Below are 16,968 nucleotides of genomic sequence, written 5' to 3'. Positions count from 1 at the left end.
GGAACGCGGCCTTTGCTCACAAGTCCCCGGCGCCGGATGCTGAGGTGCCTGGGCCCGGGGAGCGCGCGGCCAGTTGAGGCTAAAGGGGACGGCTTCGGACGGGCACGCCGGTCCACCCTTCCTCCGCGGCGCCTCCGAAACACTGCCTTTGACCCTGAGACCCGAGTTTACTGGCTGCGATGCCGACGGAAGAGATTAGGGACAAGAAAGAGGGCGCTGACGAGCTGACGTGGGAGACCAGTGTAGCCAAGTCAGGGAATGTGCTGAGAAGGCTGCCAGGGCCCCAGCACAAAACCTAGCCAAGGACTTTGTTTTCTTCCATGGATAGTGGAGCTTTAAGGCAGGCGGCTTTTTGTTTGAGTAGCGGATGAATTCTTGGGCCTGGTTGATGTTTTTTCTCAAATACTATGCCAAGGTACTTACAGTCTTCTCCTCTGGGAAAAGGTGTGACGTGCAGATTTGTGTTTCAGAAAATGTATTCAATAGCTGAGTGCTAGGGTACTTAAACCTCCTCCCAAATCTGAATCTCACTGATGCTACCCTGCGGACCTGCCCCAAGTGCATTCAGCTCGGGATTTAACTATGAGATGCAATGGAAGGTGTTCTCACCGGCACACGTTCTTGGAGGAAGCAGTTGAGGTTAGTTAAAATGCCGCTGATGTGTGAGGAGTCAGATGGGATAGTAGGCCGTTAGGATTTTCCTGGCCCCCCAGTTATTTTTTTTCTAAAATATAAAAATTATATTTCTACTCCATGTCTTAAATTTACCAGAGCAGTTTCTTCCAAGAGATGGGCAGAATTAACATATCAACCCACCACCTAAAGTGGCCCGACTAACTCTATCTCCCGGCCACATTGTCAAGGAGGGATCTGAGTGATCAATTTATCGTTAAAAAGGGACTGAGGAAGTTAACCAATAACACCTTTCTGAGATTTTTGTCTCAGAGCCAGGTACTATGGAAACCAAAATTTTTCCTTTGTTGTTGGAGAAACTCCTTTGAAATGAGGTTTTAAAAGATACAAGTACCCCCTACACACAGATCTTTCTTCCCTTAGAGCCCCTCCCCGTTGTCGGGACATGAGTCACTTCTCTCTTCTCAGATAAATCTTGCTTTGAAACTAGAGTTTGTCCATATGAAAATTTTCCTTCCCTGCTAGACAAGGATTGAGGTTGCTGCTGTGTTTTTGTGTCCACCATCCTACAACACTAACAGGGCCTGGCGCAATGGCTCAGTTGCTAAATCCTCACCTTGCATCCACTGGGATATCATATGGGCACTGGTTCGTGTCTTGGCTGCTCTACTTCCCCTCCAGCTCCCTGCCTCTGTAGGCTGGGAAAGCAGTAGAGGATGGCCCAAAGCTTGGGGACCCTGCACCCACATGGGAGACCCTGAGGAAGCTCCAGGCTCCTGCCTTCTGATTGGCTCAACTCTGCCCATTGCAGCCACTTGCGCCCTGAACCAGTAGAAGGAAGAATCTTTGTCTCTCCTTTTCTCTGTAAATTTGCCTTTACGATATTAAAAAAAAAAAGTAATGCCTGTAATGTCTGACTGTAAGAAAGTACTTGCACTAGGAACAAAGATCGTGTCACACTTGCTTCTCTGCCCTCAATCCTCTCCTGTCACCTCCCTGAATTCTTTCTCAGCTGCTGGTCTTGCTGCTACTTTCACTGAGAAAAAAAAAAAAAGCCACCAAGACCACTTCTGTATCTGCTAGCCCACTTTTCTATGTGCCCACAAACCGTGCCTTTTTCCCCTTGCAGTGCACGAATTGCCCACCCTCCTGGAGGTGAGCCAATGCTAGAATGTCCATAGCTCTCCCCTCCTGCATCGCTGGTTTCTTGCTCTCTGCAAGATTGTTTCACTGGTACAGGTGTCCCACCTTACCAATAAAACCCTTCTAGAACTCCTCCTTCATTCCCTGGCTATCCCTCCCTAGCTTTCACTTTTCATTGCAAGTCCTGAAACAAGCTGTTTCTACTGGCTTTCTCCAGTTCCTTCCCACTCTCTTGAATTCCTTACAGTCAGACTCACATGATTCCACTGAAAAAACACTTGTCAAAGATTAAACTCCTCGGCTCTGTACGTGAACCTAGACTCTAATCTCACGTCTGCTTACAAATGCCAGATAGTGGTGTGAGTGAATGTGCACCCATGTATGTGTGTGCAGTATTTGCATATGTAAGCTACTCTCTCATCGTAGGCTCAGTCTTCCTGTGTGACCGTGGGTGCAGGCACTCAGTGCCCAGAACCTGTCACCTAACGGGCTGTTTCCACAGCAGCATTTATCAACAGGCTGCTCCCTTGGTAAAACCCATTCTTTGCTTGACCTCTGAGAAGACACATTGAGTGTCTTCCTAGTTTGCAGATCTTTCTTTCTGGGTCTTCCTTCCTAAACTCGTCCTCTTCCTAACTTGTAGATGTAGTCTTCCCCAGGTCTCAGGCCTAGTCCTCTGATCTCATCACTGTACTACTACACTTGAACTACCATCGGTGTTCTGACCATTCCAGGATCTGAATTCCCACCCAGGACTGCTCTCCATGCACAAGCCCTGACACCAGCCAGGTCTTTCATCTTTAGATAGGACAGCTCAGCAAGAGCAATTCAGGTGGTGGATCTACCTGTGGGATCCAGCTAGTGCAACCTTTCTGAAAAGAGCCAGGTAATCAGAATGGCAATGTGGGACTGATCTTGGTTGCCACTGCTCCACTCTGCCTTTATAGCATGAAAGTAATTAAAGATAGCAGTAGATATTTTATAAAGTAAGCATGGCTTATCCCAAAAAATCTATGGCTGTACATTTAAAAAGCATGGAATTCCACTATTTGTAGCAACTTCAATAGAATGAGAGGACATTGGGCCTGACATGATAGCTCAATTGGCTAATCTTCCTCCTACAAATGCCAGGATTCCAAATGGGCACCAGTTCATGTCTCAGCTGCTCTGCTTCCCATCCAGTCCCTACAAGTGGCCTTGGAAAGCGATTGAGGATAACCCAAAACCTTGGGCCTGTGAACTCACATGCAAAGAGGCTGCTGGCTTCTGGCTTCAGATCAGCTCAGTTCTGGCCATTGCAGCTACTTGGGGAGTGAACCAGCAGAGGGAAGATCTGTCTGTCTCCACTGCTCTCTGTAAGTCAGCCTTTCCAATATAAATACGTAAGTAAAACTGAAAGACATTATATTAAGTGAAATAAGTCAGGCAAACAAAGACAAATAATGCAGATTCACATACCAAGGTACTTCAGGACACTTGTGGAAAATGGGATTCAAAGATAAATTCTGTACAAAAAAATTGAATTGCGTATTTAGGCTTTTTCATAATATACATTTTAATGAAATTGTGAGAGGTCCTCTTATGCAAGGATTTTGAAGGTTTGTTTTTTTTTTTTTTGCACTAAAATAATATTTTAACTACATTTTCCCCTAAACTTTTTGAGGTATCCTCATATGTAGATGCCTAAAAGGTTGATGTCACAGAACTTAAGAATAAAACAGTGGCTTCTAGGCTAAATTAGATTGGGGGTACAGATTGGATAGTTCACCAGTATATGGGTGTGGTTGTGGTCGAAAAGGAAGAATAGCTCCTAATGTTCTATAGCACAATAGGATAACTAAATATTTTAAAGCAGCTAGTAGGGGCCATCTTGAATGTTCCCAACACAAAGTGATTATATATGTCTTGAGTGAAAGATCTACCAGTTACCCTGATTGGCTGATTGTAGTCAGCTACTGAGCACCACATTCTACCCTGTGAAGATGTACAATTACTATGTGCCCACTAAAAAGACATTTAAAAAAAAAGATTGTAACTGTCTTCTAAAGAAGTTCTAATTCGTGGAAATGCAGATTGATCTGAAGCCCAAAATTCACCAGCCCTTGAGCTTACACCCCCATCTCATGCAGCTACTTCTGGACCCTGGACTGCCTCCCTCACCGAGAGCATTCTTGCACCACCCTTTACTCAAAATCTCGAGCTCTGTGCCCAGGGAAGACATCTGAAATAGCATCCCTCCACCAGCTCCCATGGTACACCTGTCTGATGTCATACCTGGGGCTTGCCTGAGGCATTCACCACAAAGGACTGCGACTAACTATTTACCTATCTGCCTCCTTGGCACCAGGCTATCTCTTTAAGGTTAGCTGATTTTTCTTGTGCCTCAGTTTCCTTATCAGGTAAGGTAGTCTTCCTTATCAGGTAGTCTTGTTCACCTTTTAATTACTAGGATCTAACCTAATAATTCCCTCAGCTAGCCTAGGGTGCAAATACTGGCATTGCTGTTAAACTGCAGATGTGAAGTGAAAACGCATACACAGAGAACCGAATCCCTCTTCTGTTCTGCTCTCTCCTTACCACCACCACCAAATCCTCACAAAGGTCTCTGTGCCAACACTTTCCTGAGTTACTTCTTTCACATCAGTTTGCTCTCAATGAACTCTGATATTCAGAGATAATCTGGATGTGAAATGGGACAGAAGCAGACATTGATAGTTTTTTTTTCCCTGATTGGAACTATTAAACCTAAAATTACATTTATTTCATTTTTAATACATATATAAAACATATGATGTTCAAAAGGTGAAATGGAATGTGTATTAAAAAAAAAAAACCTCCCTATCACACCTGCTTCCAGCCATCCATATTCTCTGTGTATATCCTTTCTTATTGCTTGTATGTTGGCACTTCATGAAGTTCCCAGGAAAGGGGAATTAAAAGATGCTTCTTTGGGGGCAAAACAATTTAAAATCCAGCATATGAAGAGGTTCAAAAAGTAGAGGGAAAGGTGTATCATTTTTAAAAATTATGCATGAATCCCCTTTTTTAAGATTTTTTTTTTTATTGCAAAGTCAGATATGAAGAGAGGAAGGTCTTCTGTCCAATGAATCACTCCCCAAGTGACCGCAATGGCTGGCGCTGAGTCAATCTGAAGTCAGAATCCAGGAACTTCCTCTAGGTCTCCCACGTGGGTGCAGGGTCCCAAGGCTTTAAGCCATCATTGACTGCTTTTCCAGGCCACAAGCAGGGAGCTGGATGGGAATTGGAGCTGGATGGGATTAGAACTGGCGGGCGCCAGTTGGGATCCCAGCATGTTCAAGGCAAGGACTTTAGCCGCTAGGCCACCTCGCCAGGCCCTGCATGAGTCTCTTAATTCGATTTTGCCACAGGCATTTTGAAGCTGGACTCTGTGCTTGCAATGAAAGAATCTTAACTGAACTTGAACTGTAATACTGCAACAAGGTGGAGGAATCCACCATGGGGGAGGGTATGGGGAAGGGTTGGGGGAATCCCAGAGCCTATGAGACAGTGTCCTATAATGCAATGTAATCAATAAAAAATAATATATCAAAAAAGATAATAATAATAGATCTTTTGAAAGATTTATTTTATTTTATTTTTATGGGAAAGTTTGATATATAGAGAAGAGGAAAGGTAGAGAGGAAGATCTTCCAGCATCTTATTGTCCAGATAAATTCAACGGTTTCTTGGGGAAATCATCTCTGGCCTGAAAGCAGAGCTGGTAGAATATCATCCCGATCAATTAAAAGCCACAACATAACATCAACATCAATTTACAACATTATGGAATTAATTGACATGGTATTGAGTAACAAATATGTTTTTAAAAATGTAAATTTTTAACCGCTTCCTCTGACTACTTCATTGACATTTCAATTTTGGTTTATACACAGAACCAGCTGCTACACACCTTAAAATGGCTATAGGGTACTATTCAGCTGTCTCGTGACTATTTTCATTTTAGCATTCAGCAGTTTATAGTGTCGAAGCTTAATTTTTCTGAACTTGGCAGATTTTGGGATAGTCTAAACTGGCTTATAACTCTAACAAGGCATATGTCAACAGTTGAAGTGCAGAATAGTTTTAGCAGGGGTGTGCAGAGAAATTTCAATACCTTAGTGAGGAGTAACTAATCTTTGTGTCCTACCTAGTAAGGCATGTGTGAGTCCACGCTGACCATTTCCTGTCTGGTTCCAAGTTTTTCTTGTTGTTCTCTGTCTATTCCAATTTGTGTGTGTGTGCGTGCGGGTGTACACACGTGTGTGTGTGTGTGTGTGTGTGCGCTTTGGGGTGGGGGGCTCCGGAGCGACCCTGATGGTCATTGCAATATAGGGTGGGGATCCAAAGTTGGAACTAAGTGAGGACCAGAGAAAGCTCTCTCCCTAGTCCTGAAGGAAGCCTACTGTTCCGATGACCTAGGAGCCTGCAAGGAAGGGTTTGGGCTTCTTCCATCCCATGTGGTAGATCCAAAGGGGGGTGGCTGACCTCAGAGTTCTTGGCCTCCAAAGGCATTCCAGTTCCCCATGGTCTGCTTGGCAGTTGGGATGTAGTCCTTGGTGCCCATACTGATAGTCCTTGGTGAGGATCCAGGAGTCCCCAGGGTTGGGATACAAGCCTCATCCTGCCCACCTGCTCCACCCTGGGATCAACCCCTACTTTATGCATATGACCTCCTGTTAAGAGGTTGTCAGGATTGCTCTTGATTCCACCTGTATATCTTTGTAGTTTTGCTATTGTCTAATGCTGATTCGAGTCTGTTGTCCATAAGTTACCTGTTATGTTCCTGATAGGTTATACTTCATATTATTATCGTTTTATGATACAGTTCCATAGACCCCTGGGATTTCCCTTATCCCCTCCTCAAACCTCCCCAAGTTCCCTTATATCATCACTAAAATATCATGCACAATCATATGTCCATTATTGTGGACAATGGCAGAGAGTCCATCATCCTATTGTCATATAGTAAACAGTTTCATTGAGAGTCCATCTTTAGTCTGGAAGTAGAGATGCATACTGCATTGCATCCTCACATCTGGATATGTTAGTCTCCATTTCACAGTTACTGTACATAACCTTAATTGAAAAGCTAAAGTACAAAATCAACAATAGGAAGTAAAATAGAAATTTACAATGCCATGAAGTTAAATCACATGTTACAAGATATGAGAGTCTCCATTACACAGCTACTATACATCCCCTTAAGTGAAAAACCACAAAACAAAATCAACAGGAAGAAAAAAGAAATTAACAACACCATGAAGTTAAATAACATGCTACTGAATGACTAAAGTGTCGCTGAAGACATGAAAAAGAAAATCAGGAACCTTCTTGAAGAAATTATGCTAATATATGATCTATGAGTCAGTGAAGAATTTAATCAGAAGGTTTTTTGAAGAGATGAAACTTAGAAAAACAAAAACATCAAAATCCATGAGATATAGTTTCTGCTGGTTTTTGTTGGTGAAATGTGTCTCCTGTAGGCAACAAATAGATGGGCATTGTTTCTTTATTCCAGTCTAATAATCTATGACATTTGATGGAGCTTAAGATATTTACATTCAGGGTTAATGTGTATGGGTGGTACTTTGGTCCTGTCATTTTAGCAATGGGTTGTTCATTGATTTAGTCTTCTGTTTTCATTTTACTGAGATGTTCTTTATACTTACCTTTGGTTTTGGTGGGCGCTATTCCGCTTCTCTTCAAGAGAACATCTTTAAGTATACTTTGTAGGGCTGGTTTGAAAGAGGCATATTCTTTTAAATTTTCTTTACTGTGGAAGAATTTTATTTCATTTTCAAAGACAAAAGAAAGCTTTGCTGGATATATTATCCTGGACTGACAATTTTTTTTTTTTTTTTGCTTTTAGAATCTAGAATATGTCGCTCCATTCTCTTCTGGCCTGTAGAGATTCCTGTGAGAGGTCTCCTGTGAGTTTAATTGGCATTCCTTTATGTGTCAGTTGGTTTTTTTCACAGGCACATTTAAGGATACTTTCCTTATGTTCGCTTGAAGAGAGCTTGATGATCATGTGTCGTGGTGAAGATCACTTTTGGTCAACCATTTTTTGGAGTTCTGTGCCCCTCCTGGATGTTGTTTCCCAATTTTTTCTCCAGATTAGGGAAGTTTTCTCTTATTATTTCATTGAATACATCTTTAAGCTCAGATTCTCTTTCTGCACTTTCTGAGACTCCCAGAACTCTTATATTTGGCCATTCAATAGTGTCTTTAAGTTCTTGAATACTTTTTTTTAGCTAGACACAGCTCTGCTTCCAGCTTTTTGTTTGTTTCTCCCTGGTGACAGGAAATATGTTCCAATTCTGAGATTCTTTTATCTGCTTGCTTTATTCTATTTTGGAGACTCTCCACTGTACATTTAATTTGCTGCACTGTATTCTTTATTTCTGATAGATCAGCTTTCATTTGATTCATTTCCAGTGTGACATGTTCCTTAAATTCCTTTAATGCATGCTTTACATGCTTCTTGTTGTAGATCAGAAGCTTTATAACATGTGTTTTGAATTCGGTATCGCTCATTTTCTCGATGTCTTCCTCAGTGAACTCTGAGTTTGGCAAAGGGTTTTGCTCCTTTGCAGGGGAGTCTTCAGTAATATTCATTGTGCCTTTGTATCTTCTTTTGCTCTTGGCCTTTGTACTTCTGGTTTGCAGAATCTTCTCCTTGGGGCAGGTTTCTAAGCTGAGTCACCCGTAGGTCTACAGTTTGATTTTACGTATTGCAGTTGGCACACGGCTCTTTGTTTGCAGTCAGTTGTGCCACTTCCTCCAGCGAGTTCCAGGTCTGGGTTCTTATGTTAGATTTCCACCATTGTCTCCGTACTCCCAGCTTGTGGCTCACCACTCTCCACCTCCTGTAATACCGTGCTGAAGCTGCACCGTTTTCTCTATAACCTTTCTCCCACTTCTGGTTATAGCAGGTCCCAGGATTAGGGAGACACCAGGAGTTCTATATAGTTAGGTTGTTGTTGATGGTATACTTCTAGAAACCTGTTGGGTGTTAGGTCTGAGGGCCATATGGACCTATTTTGACCTGTATGATACCATAGTCATTATTATTTTCCTATGGGATCAGTGCAATGCAATGAGCTCAGTGAGTTCTCGTGAGCTCAGCACATGCACAGCTCACTGTTGTCCCCTGCAGTCCTAAAACTTTTTCCACACTGTACAAAATGGTGCCTGATGTGCCACTTTAGAGTTCTTGCTCTGCTGGCTGTCAGTCAAGGGGCTACCTGGACCTACCTTGGGTGGAAGCTTGGGCTCAGTTCACTGAGCCCGAAATGAGTTCACTCTCAGCTCAGTGCATGTGCAGTCCTGTCCCATAGCCTTTGCCTCCTTAAATGAAATGGCACCCGATTCAGCTCTAGGTGGTAGCCTGGGATCTGCTGCTCTATCTCCACTCCTGGTCAAATCAAACAGATCAGCAGGATGGGCAGTTCTTTGGTTGGATTCACCTTGTCAGTGAAAGTCTCTTCTCACCTGGTTGCTGGTGAAGTTCTGGCTGCAGGTGGAGTTCAGATCGCCATTCGTCAAATGCCACTGGGGTATCAGTCACTGCAACACCACACTGTTGTGTCCACTGCTTTCTTGTGTCTGTTGGTCTCCACGTATCCCTCTGCTGTTGCTCTGTCCTCTCCTATTTCCTAGAATGTGTCCTTTCTGCTTCATACTGGTTAATGTTTCTCCGTCTGCTTAAATGTGCTCTGCCCTATTTCGCCATCAAAATAAATCTTCTAAAAAAAAAGAGTCAAAACTATCTTTTCTCATTTACAATAAAAGAAAAAAAATAGTCTCCTCACTGAAATGTGCTTCCTTGATGATGTTATTTAGTGAAACAGTTGGTTACCCCTTCCTTTGTTTGAAAAAAGATGTAAAGATGTGTGCCTGCATGAAATGAGAGAAACCACATGACTAGGGGAAACCACAGACAGGGCCTTCTTCCCTTCTGTAACACTCTGCTGCCTTCAGGATGAGCTCAAAGCCACCCTATGGCTGCCAAGGCCATGCACAGGGGGTATTGGTTCTCTCCCGGGGTGAGTCGGCTGCCCTGGGCTCTGAATGCAGCACTCCGTTTCAGTCCCGCATGGGGCTCTTTTGGCATAGTTATCTCCGGGGTCTCACTCATGTCACCTCTCAGCTCGAGTTTCTTTTCCTCAGAGCGAGTATTCTGGACAGCCTTCCCCACCCAGGTTGGGTTGGGCACTCCTCTCCCATTCTCCTTTAGCTGTCTGGACATCCCTGAATGGAGCCCTTTCCAAATTTCTTTTCGGGGACCCCTTTCCTTGTGAAAGTCTTCTGGTTGTCTCTAAAACTTTTGAGGTCAGACCCCTGCTTGTCACTTCCTGGGGTACAGCCAATCCCTACTCCCAGCACACAGTAGGTGTTGGTGAGTATTTATTCTACAAATGGAGCAACGTAAGAGGTGAGTAGATTACAATTCCCATGCCCTTTCAAGAGATGAGTCACACACTTGACTTTTAACTTCTTAGCAGCCAAAGTGAAGTGGATTACTATGATTATGTGGAACATAGCCAGTACTCAAGAGAAAGATCACATCTTCAAACCACTCCTCCCTGATTCCCTTTATGACACCCCTTACGTAAGTCACCTCTGTTTTTCTGGGTGATGTTTATCAAAGCTATGATCAATGAGGAAATGACTGGTTTATTGAAGTCTAACCACCCCCAGACTCCAGCTTGTACATCACTCGCCTGCGTCCCAGCACCTCCCCCACCAGTCAAATACAGCACATGCTCAGTAGTTGTTTGGAAATGTACTGAAAGGCCCTTTGTTCCTGCTGCTGAATCATACACCTGTTCTGAGTCTTTCTGGAGTGGACACAGGACATACAAAGTGAAGACAAATGGTTTCAGTTACACCAGTATGGCTGACCATGAGCAAGGGTCACGGGACAGGTGATAGTGCTTCACAGTTCAATTCAGACAGGTACTTCTGCAAAGAGTCAGGAGATTTCCACAGGAGGCTCTGCAGACCCAGCCAGGCAGGCTACATCACAAAACATCTTCTGCTGCACCTCTTATAAAGTCTGCTGCCTCACCTGGGTCAGCGAGGTCCATCTCCTCCCTGAGAGACTCACGAAGAGAAGCTACCCCGAATGTAAAGCTAGTCAGAGGCTTCCAACATGCACTTGGCCTTGGGGGTCAAACTCTGTATCCACCTGTGGATTAACTACTATCCTTTACAGAAAACATGCTGGACCATCAGAGCAATCTGGAGTAGACATCTGTCCCAGCCAGGGCATGTAATAATGTGTTGCTATTCTGTGCGACCTTATCATATAATAAAACCATGGCAACAACATGAGATAGAAGAGAAAAATACACAGCTGCTTTATAAGAAGTTCTCAAACACAAATATGAATTATGTCAAGAAAAGTCACATGGCTAATATCATCGCGTATCCTAGCTCAGCATCAGTTTGGTTTTTCTGGAATTACATTACTTTTCATATAAGTTTCATGTGCTACTAAATGGGATTTTGATGTTTAAATGGGATTTTGATGTAGTAGCTCTATGAGACTTGTAATGGAAATAAATGGGTAAATAAGAAAACACTTTCCAGATCGTTTGCTCTAACTTTCAGGGTCCCAAACCATGGCAACAGGTCTCCTTTCAGGGGACCCCCAGACCCCTCAGACTAGGTAGGGAGCCCCTCCCCGCTCTGATCTTAAAACTTCTTTTTATCCTGCTCTGCCAGCCTTCACTGCACCCTGTTAAGATTGTTTGTGTTTGCTACGTTCTAAGTTAAAAAGTCTGCCTCTTCCCAGCTCTACCAGCTAGAAGAGGGAGGTAACAATGCCTTCTCGAAACTTCTATAAACCCTCCAATAGGCACGATGTGCATAAAAACTGCCCTCATCATACCAACACAGCTTCACACAAGCACCTAACTTGTTTCCACCCAAACTGTGGTCCCTGTGTACTTCTACCACTAAAAGCGGAACACTGGGGCCACAGTGCCTACCCCAGAGAAGGGGACACAGTGAGCCTTCAGTAAATATTTGATGAATTGGATTATAACCATGAAATTACCTTGTGACTATTAGCTTGCTTGTGGCCTGGCTTTTCTCTAGCCATCTAGTCAGATAAATGAACATTCTTACAAGAAAAGCAATGATTGTATTTCAGTTTGGGGGCGGTAAGCGACATACCATGCAAGCAGTGGTGAAGAATCTGAGGTCTGAAAGGTTTCCAGGCAATGTGTCCCCAAGGTGACTTGTGGACAGAGGATCACTAAGGGGTCAGCGTCCTGGCATTTTTTGGTTGCTCACTGTGCCTCTAGCCTTCGTCCAGAAGCCAGAGTCAAGTGACCCGACCCAAGCACACCACACCAAGTAAATGGACAGCCTGAGACTGAGAGACTAGCAGATTCTCGACTCACTAGCACCCAGGAGAGTCATGGTATGTGTATAAAACCCAGTCACTGAACCTGGTGCCATAACCTAGTAGCTAAATCCTAGCCTTGCATCTGGCAGGATGCCATATGGACATCGGTTTGTATTCTGGCTGCTCCACTTCCCATCCAGTTCCCTATGTGTGGCCTGGGAAAGCAGTGAGGGTGACCCAAGGCCTTGGGACCCTGCACCCACGTGGGAAACCTGAAGAAGGCTCCTGGCTCCTGGCTTTGCATCAGCTCAGCTCTGGCCACTGCAGCCACTTAGAGAATGAACCAGTAGAACATCTTTCTGTCTTTCCTTCTTTCTTTAAATCTACCTTTCCAATAAAAAAAGGCAAATTGAACTATGGCATTTTGAATTCTGTGCCAGGCTTTGGACATCTGAATCCAAGATCTCTCTAAGAGATACAGTCTGTCTCCAAGAGCAGGGCCATAGACCCCTGTTGTTAACACAGTGCTTATTTGCAAGGCACCTTTGAAACCGAGGGGAGAACAGGGCACCTGTAACTTCTAAGTCTGCATAATTAGCACTCTGATTCATGACGCACGTGATGAAAGCTTTTTCCATGACTCAGCCTTTGAAAACCACTGCATTCAACACATATTTAACCAACCTCAGCTCAAGGGGATATAGGAAAAATACTCATTTATTTCTGGAATTGTTTTTTATATTGATTTGTTTTTAAACTTTATTTATTTGAAAGCCAGAGTTACAGAATGAGATTTAAAACAAGAGGGAGATTTTCTATTTGCTGGATTCACTCTCTAGATAGTCTCAGTGGCCAGGACTGGGCCAGGCTAACACCAGGAACAGGAGCTTCTTCAAGATCTCCCCTGGGACCGTCTTCCACTGCTTTCCCAGGCACGTGGCAGGCAGACAGATGGATCCAAAATGGAAAAAAAGGGCAGCATGATAGCAGACTAATTATTTGTCTGAAGTGCCGGCATTCCGTATGGGCGCTGGTTTGTACCGTGGCTGTTTCATTTCCAATCCAAATTCTGCAGTCCCCATATGGGATGTCAGCATCACAGGACTGGCTTTACCCGCTCTAAAACAATGCCAGCCCCTGTTTGTGAATTTAAATAACTGGAAAGATCAACAAAAATTAGGTGCAGAGGTGATATTGTGCTAGAGAAAAAGATGTGTGCCTATGTTTTTTGTTGTTGTTTTGCAGATTTCTAATTTAAAAAAAACAACAACACCTTGTGGCAAACATTTGGCCTAGCAATTCAGCCACCAGTTAGGATGCTCATGCTCCTTAGCACAGTTGAGTCCTTACTGCAGCTGAGTGCTGGTTCCAGCTCCTAATTCTAGCTGCTGCTGCTTCTTTTTAAAGATTTATCTATTTGGGGCAGTTGGGGGAGGGAGGGGCAGTGCATTGACTCCACCTCCACCTCCAAGTGCAGGCATCCAATATGGGTGCCTGTTCATGTCCCAGCAGCTCTACTTCCCATCCAGCTCCCTGTTTGTGCCCTGGGAGAGCAGCAGATGGCCCGAATGCTTTGGGACCCTGAACCCGATCTGGAAGAAGCTCCTGGCTTCTGGTTTTGAATCTGCTCAGTTCTGGCTGCTACAGCCATTTGGGGAGTGAATCCGTGGATGGAGGATCTCTCTCTTTCTATAAATCTGTCTTTTCAATGAAAATAAATAGAATCTTTTAAAATATTCTTGAAGATAGATTTATTTATTTTCATTGAAAAGGCAGAATTACAGAGAGAAGGAAAATGAGAGGCAGGGAAAGTCTTCCAGCCTCTAGTTCACTCCCTTAATGGCTACAATAGCCAAAGCTGAGCCAATCCAAAGCCAGGAATCAGCTTCTTGCTAAGGCAGGCAGTGATGGCTCAAGCACTTGGGTCCCTGCCCCTTGCACAGCAGCCCTGGATTGAGTTTCCAGCTCCTGGCTTCAGCCTGGCTAGCTCCTGCTCCTGTGGACATTTGAGGAATAAACCAGCATATGGGAACACAATCTATGTCTGGCTTTCTCTCATTGACTCTCAAACAAAACAAAACAAAACAATTATCTAGCTTTATAACCACTTTGGCAGTGTAACAGAGACATACAGAAGAGGGTAAACATCCAGGAAGCAACTGGATGAGCTTTTGTGTATTTGACCACACAGAGCACTAGAGAGGCAAAACATCACCAGCATCCCAGCAGTGCCCCCTGCTGCTTTCCCTGCCAGCTACTGCTCCCACCCCATCCCCATCCTCTGACACAAGTACAGCCCAACACCGCACAGCAGTGCCTTGGGGGCTCTTCTCAAACTTAAACTTAGAGGACTGCAATCATCTACTAAAGTTCTAAGGGCGATTTTTAAGTGCATTCCAGTGACCATATTTTATTTGGTTCCTCGAGGAAGTTCCTGTCACCTCTCTCCCTCTTCCATTGGATCTCTCTCTCCAATTTTATTTTGTTGAGAAGGAAAGAGAGATTTCTTCCATCTACCAGTTCATTCCATAGGGTCGGGCCAGGCAAAGCTGGGAGGTGGAAACTCAATCCAGGTCTCTCATATGGATGCAGGGCACCACCCCCTTGAACTATCATCTGCCACCAGAATGTGCAATAACAGGATGCTGGATTGGAAACAGTCAGGACCTGAACCCAGTCACTCTGATAAGGGAATGTGGGAGTCCTGGTAGAGCACCCAACACTCCCTTAGACCCTCTTCCTCTTGTCAATAAACAATACTTCCTCTGAGTCTCATAATGCAAGCAAGGCAGAGAAGCCACTGATAGGTCTCTTTCATCCACTCACTCTGAATAGTCATTAGCTTTTCTTGCTTGTTAGAACAAGTGTCCCTGCCTGTGAGTATCAGTGGCCCTGATGTAGGTGCTAAGGTGCAACACTGGATAGTAGCAAGGGCAAGTGATAGATACCTTGGCATCCACAGTAAGGGTACTTAACCTGGCCACAAGTCTAACAAAGGTTCTCAGAGCAGAATCTCTATGGTTGGACAGGTGTCAACACAGAGACAGAGGGAGGCCAGGGAGATGGTGTGGGCCAGGAAGGCATAGCCATGTGCTCAGGCACAGAGGTGGCAATCTTGGTCCGGCTGGGCAACAGCAGGAGGCTCATTCCATTAGAACAGCTGAGAGAGGAGACTGAGCAGACGTTGAATTCTGCTTCTCACGAAACCTCACTTGAACCATAGCAGAATCATGATTGAAAATACCCCAGTCTGTCTAGGCAGGGAGAACAGGAAGGATGTCTTCAGCTATAGGCCATCGCCTAGGCTGATTTGTATAGAAAAAAGTGTCAACACTGAGACCATCCAGGTCTTCTGAGGTCTTGGCCACACCTTCAGGTGGGTGGCACTAGCATTGCCCACCCATTTCTTAACTAATTAGGAGACCACCAATGGGAAACATCTTACCTGTAGGCTCCCGCCCACCAAGAAGGGGTCAGGAAATGCTTAAAATCCTAAGACCCTTCCTCAAACCTTTGGTGTCTCTCTCTCCCTTCTCTTTCGAGAGGCACCCCACCTCCCGGCTTCTTTTCCAGAAGTGCTTCCCTTTCCCTCCCTTCCCTGCTCCCTGGTCCCTTCGCAAATAAACTTTTCTGTTTGCAACAGATTCCTGGCTTTTTATTTATACTAAGCTGAGGAAAGAACCCACCGGGCATTTCTGGTAACAAACACTGCGGCAAGAAATACAGCCAGTAGCTGGCAGGCATTCTGGACTTGGCTAGTGCCGAATTTGTGTTAACCATACCACCATAGTTGCTTATTCTTTTTTTTTCCTTGAGATTTTTTTTTTTAATTGGAAAGTGAAAGAAGAAGAAAGATCTTCCATCCATTGTTTCACTCCCCAAGTGGCTGCAACAGCCAGAGCTGAGCTGTGCTGATCTGAAGCCAGCAGCTAAGACATTCTTCCAGGTCTCCCACATGGGTGCAGGGTCCCAAGGCCTTGGGCTGTCCTCAACTGCTTTCCTAGGCCACACGTAGGGAGCAAGAAAGGAAAACGGAGCAGCCGGGATGCAAATTGGCGCCCATATTGGATCCTGGCACACACAAGGTGAGGACTTTAGCTACTAGGCTATTTAACCAGGCCCCAAATTGCTTTTTTGTTTTGTTTTGTTTCAAAATAAGTGGGAAAGGTAGGGAACTCTGGCCTGGGACATGCCACCCTGGCCCACTGGCAGAGGGGCTGCAGACTGTTCAGGGAAAGGGGTATGAAAACATATTAGAATGGGAGTGGCTGGAGGTGTGATTGATAGGGAAGTGCCGGAGTCCAGCTCCAGAGGAGTTCAGAACTCGCGAAGGGTGCGTGGATGAGTCACAAAGAGAGAGCCGGACCACTACAATTCCACGATCATCGTGGACAATGCATGAACGCTGTCTACTTTATCATACAGAAGCAGTCAGACTCTGGCTCAGACGTTTCACGTCATGGTCAAGAGGGTTTTTCTAAGGATAGTTCTGCCATTTGTTTCACCTTAAAGCAGGACGTTATCCATCCTGACCCTGTGGTCAGGAAGCTCTCAATAGATGGTGCATAACAATCAGTAACACATTCCTATTACAATCCTCATTCTTGAATCAGTTAAGGGAGGAAATGCATCACAAAAGGAAGGACCTAAAGATCAAAGAAAGGGGGAAAGAATAGATTTCCTCTACACATGGGGACTTAACACCCTTGATTAGTATATGGTCAATGGGGGCAGCAATAATAAAAGGCCCTTTTGCTAAAACGGTATCAGCAACATCAACTTCCAAGCTCACATTAACTTCACAGAGGCAG

Source organism: Ochotona curzoniae, unplaced genomic scaffold, assembly GCF_017591425.1.
Source record: "Ochotona curzoniae isolate NIBS_2020 unplaced genomic scaffold, NIBS_Ocur_1.0 contig_2404, whole genome shotgun sequence".
Lineage (NCBI taxonomy): Eukaryota > Metazoa > Chordata > Mammalia > Lagomorpha > Ochotonidae > Ochotona > Ochotona curzoniae.
Note: the sequence above shows the minus strand (reverse complement) of the source record.